This window comes from Paramormyrops kingsleyae, chromosome 11, assembly GCF_048594095.1.
Source record: "Paramormyrops kingsleyae isolate MSU_618 chromosome 11, PKINGS_0.4, whole genome shotgun sequence".
Lineage (NCBI taxonomy): Eukaryota > Metazoa > Chordata > Actinopteri > Osteoglossiformes > Mormyridae > Paramormyrops > Paramormyrops kingsleyae.
Window position 1 is genome coordinate 13,344,004 of NC_132807.1, and position 4,799 is coordinate 13,348,802.

General features: G+C 42.4%; 1 long non-coding RNA gene across 1 annotated transcript; it reads right to left on the reverse strand.

The window, feature by feature from the left end:
• Positions 1-224: 224 nt before the first annotated feature.
• Positions 225-3,806, reverse strand: LOC140593389 (uncharacterized). The gene is made up of 2 exons (XR_011993687.1): positions 3,695-3,806; positions 225-616 (listed from the first exon to the last, which is right to left on the reverse strand). It is a non-coding gene; the product is annotated as an uncharacterized lncRNA (long non-coding RNA).
• Positions 3,807-4,799: the final 993 nt, after the last annotated feature.

The window sequence follows — 4,799 nt, forward strand, 5'->3', positions numbered from 1 at the left end:
AATGAGCTGATGTCCATACATTTTTGAACATATCGTATTCAAAAGACCATGTAGAAACACGTCTATGTGGAGACATTGGTTAATAAACCCTATTATGCAAAGTGAGACCGCTTCGTTTGTTACTTAACATATAGTGTACCATGTTCTAGAATTATTTTCTTGTACATTTTTTATACCCATATTGAAAGAACTGCCACACTATACATATCTGCACTACACATAACTTACCGCTCCACAGATTTAATGAAGAGAGCATACATTTGACAGTAACCATCAATAATTTACTGTTGTCAAGGGCATTTAAACAGCTAAAATGTTTACAATTGCATTGCTTCAGTACTTGAAGGACAGTTTAAATACACAAAATAAGTTTTGTACATCCCATCCCCAAAGGGCTCACGGGATCATTAGAGCCCATGATCGTTGGTGGGGAAATATTGATGTCAAACGTTTGGCTCTTAGTCAGGAGAAGTCACAGAGGAAACCATAGGGGAAGCTGAGGGCTTGTGGGGAAGCAGGAGGAGGCCGGGAAGCGAGGACAGGGAGCACACACACGGATGGCCATAATGACGTCCACTCCGGGTAATTGCTTCTCCCACTGGCCTTGTCATTTCCTCTGCAGTTAGAAGCAAAGCAGGTCACCTCAAAGATCATCTGCACTCTGCCACTGGCTTCTCACTGGGCTCTTTTTGCAGGGTACAAATTACAGTGTCTAACCTCAGCGGCTCATACATCCCGCCCCGCGGAACAGAATTCCTCCTAACGAAGACATCCCAAGCACTTTGGCGGCGAAGGGATTTATTAGGCCGAATAATTGAGCACATGGTGTGTTTGGCTGGAAGGGCTGTGAAGTGTATTACGTGGGAAGAGTGTATTGGGGTAACTGTTTCTTCTCAGGGTAACTGGAAAGCTAAAATACGGGAAATGACAATAAGATGGTGGCTTATTTATTTTTATCGATCATCTTACAAATTGGCTTTAGTTGTGTCTTGCAGTTCTTCAGAAGGAAGTCTTTAAGTACAGATCTGTTCAGTCCATCATTATCACAGCGGCTGGTTAAAGGTTGAAGAGATGTCTAAAGAAACAAGTGAATTACATCTTAAAGCAGTTTCTTGTTCCCTTTGACAGAATTTGATTAGTCTACACTTTTTTTTTTTTGCATTTTCATAGTGTGCATACTGTATATCTCTAAACTGTATCCCATTTTAAACTCTGTATACAATAAATAACTGGTATATGTTGATAGCCATTCAGGCATCATGATCTTCTATTTTCAAGACCCAAAAATGAAAATCCAAAAATTGGAAACGAAAAGGTTTTTTGATGTATATGAGGCCAGTTTCATCTGCTGGATTTTTCAAGTTTCTGAAAAGGTCCCTCATGGTGTGCTGCAGAGCAAGGGGAGTATTCTGTGATGAGTTTGTAGTGTCAAACTTTAGGCTACAGAAGAGATGAAGGCTGAGTTTGCAAATTTCAGGTTTACATCCTTGAAGAAATAAAATTCTTAAAAAAAAAAACTCTGGATTACCACACTGAAGGCTTGTACACCTGTCAAGGGTCTGAAAGGAGAAACATGTAAATCACTGGATTCCAGTGTGACATCAATTGAGTGCTATGATTGTGTGATGAAGCTCAGCCATTTTTACTCGTGCTTTCACTCTCCCTCTGCTGTTTCTTTACATTATTTGGAACGGGTGCATGACGCTGACAATGCAATTACATTGACTGACACCAAAAATTGAAAACTGTCCTTTATGGCTTATACAGCATATGGCTTTATAATGTTCAAAATGGGAAGTAGGCGAAAACACCAATCAGGGGTCATTTCTACAGACCCGATTCTTAGCAGTCAGGCGTAGTTTCAAAGGATCCATCCATTATCTAACTGCTTATCCTGCTCAGGATCATCGGGGGTAGAGTCTATGAAACACAGGCAAACTTCACAAAGAATGGATTTGGGATTCAAACCAGAGCTGCATCCCTTCAGAGAATCCCTGCAGCTCGTTTTAACCTGCTGTCCTAACAGCACACCAACCCAAGCCATATGTGCATGGGGAATGTGTTTGGATGGACATGAAAATCAGCAGTTATGATTCCGTACATCCATATCCACCTGCATGATGCTGATGCTGCAGACAGCTTGTGGTGGTTGCGGAAGCCGGACCGTTTTTCCATTTAGAAAGTAATGTAGAAAAGGGGTTTGGGAAAGAACCACGGAATTCAAAGGAACTAAACAACAAATGATCACTAGCAATTTGTTTTGCATTAGTAGTTTTTAGCCTATGAATTTTAGGATTACCTTGGGTCTTTCCTGCTTTAAACGGGGACAGACCTTATGGTGTCATCTGAGGTTGTAGAAAACAAGACTTGGTGGTTCTCCATAAATAGTTTGTCTTTAATTATACTTTTATTGATTTTCACTTGTGCCTTTATAGGGCAGCACTAATGGAATGTAGCGCACTTTAACCGGCGTTCCCAGGCTCAGCCGAACCCTTCACAACGCAGGCAATATCTGAGGGTTCACCAAAGCACACAATCAAATGCCATCGTCTCCACGGAATCCAGAGACTTATTGTTCTGCCCTCTTGACAACTGTGCTCCAATAAGCTCCCGTCCAAAGAAGGAGAGAGGCTAATGCTTCTTAAGTTCCATGTTTTCGTATCCTGATGTAATAACTTGTAATGGTTCAGTGTTAAGTTTTTTTCTCTCTCTCTCTATAAAGTTAAAGTTGTCATTTACCACTACAGAAGATGTCTTATCTTATTGGTGTCTTATAAGAATAGTCACTCTGCTATAGCATGTATCCAATTTAGTCGCTGATGTTCTTTTAAATGGATTTTGTATACTGTTGCGGTGCGATTTATTAAAAGCTTTGATTACCGTGTCACCGTCTATGTGGATGTGGGCACGCAGCGCTTGGCACGTTAATGATCGCACGCGATGTAAGGACACGCGCGCCAGGGGGCTGTGCCCGGTTAAGGGGGCGCGCTTCCCTACGTGGCGAGACATCACGCCGTGTTATTACAGTCGCTACATCGATTAAACAAAGCCGATTATGATGACAATTTAATGCGCGCTTCTGCCATTCTAATAGCGCGGGTCTCCTGTTTGGTGCCGATCCTCCTCCGGAGATCCTCCGCGCATGGGCTGCTGACATACCGACGCCTTTCATACAGTGACAGAAGGGGGGCGATCTGCGTGTCAGCGGAGTGTTGTTTTCGTCGCACCTCCTCTGCATTATGATGCTCCCTGGAACTTCTGGCTGCCGCCGGAACGAGTCCTGATCAAAAGGCTTTACGGAAGCATAGTGTGAGTAACATCAGACGGCAAACTACATAAAATGATCTGAGAACAAACGCTGACTGAACTATCAGTAAACTACACACCAAGATGGCAAGTATTTACTGGGTAAACGTGCGTGCCATTTGAGACGGGGGAGCACAGCCTCCTGGAGGACCGCGTTCTAGGGCCTCCGCTGTTTGGCTTGTGCTGTCAGCATGGCTACCCCGAAAGGTCTGTGGATATCCGGCATAAATCCGGCCCGGGAGGACGGAGCGAAAGCTAATAACGTGTTATTGCGGACGGGGTCCTTTTGGCCGCATTGCCGTTGCCACAGCAGTGTCAAGCTATATAGGGACCCGGTGTAATAATCGGCAATAATGTAGTGAACCATGAGAGGAAAGACCAATCTTACCGTGCTGTAAATGACACCGAAGGGCCGGCTGTGGGAGCCTATTCGGTTTGTATGGAGAAGAAATAACATCCATGGCTGGAGGGAGTGTTTTGTGTCACAGTAAACCAATGAGTTCAACCACCCCCACCTCGATCTTCTAGAATATGCTTTAGCTTTCTTGAATGTATATTGTCATATGGTAGTTTTAGAGCTAAATACTTGTTACATTTACTTATATTTGCTAATTTCAGCTGAAGGCCCCTGTGTTTTATTACAAAATTCGTTAATTATAATCAGAATAAGGTCAAGAGCATAGCTAGGTTAAATGATAATGTTAAGTTTAAAAAGTCTAAATTTATCATCCATGTTCTATAAGTGTTTGTGTGGTAGGCCTACAGGGTCACAGTGAGTCTGGAGCCTATCCCATAATGCACTGGGCTGAGGAACACCCTTGACGAGTCAGCATTCCATCAGAGAGCACATGCAGTCACACAGAGGGCCCAGAGAGTGACTGAAACCTGAAATACTGGAGGTGTGAAGCTACAGTATTAAGCACTCATCCATCACGCTTCCACAAATTTGTCTTCATTGTAAAACCATGTATAGTACCTGGGGCAGAAGTCTAGCTCAAGCATTTCGGCATTAAATAGCTTTTTTCATAGATAAAGTTTACATAGAAATGACTGAGAGAAGAATCTTCTCAATAATTAAATCCTGTTTCTTTTTTTCCGGACAATATGACAAAAAGAAAAATAATTCTCACATAAAACTGGTGAACTCAAATAAAATGGGCAGTATAGAATTTATCCGCTTATAACTATACGTGCTTTAATAAAAATCTAATTTCAGAGCTATACTGAAAAATGTGCCCTGAGCTGTGGCCCCTGGATCCCCACAGTTTGTGGTTTAAATCCAAGACTGATGGTACGGCAGCGCTGCTGAAAATGGACACCTTAAAAAACACATACCAAATCAGAGCTGAGAAAACAGATATTTACTGAGGTCTGACCGTTAATTAAATGAAAGAGAGGACTTAATAGGAATCTGGATCTGTGACTCAATGGAGCCCTTGTAAGTAAAACACTGGACCCGCATTGATGTAGGCTAGTGTGATTTGGGCATTAAA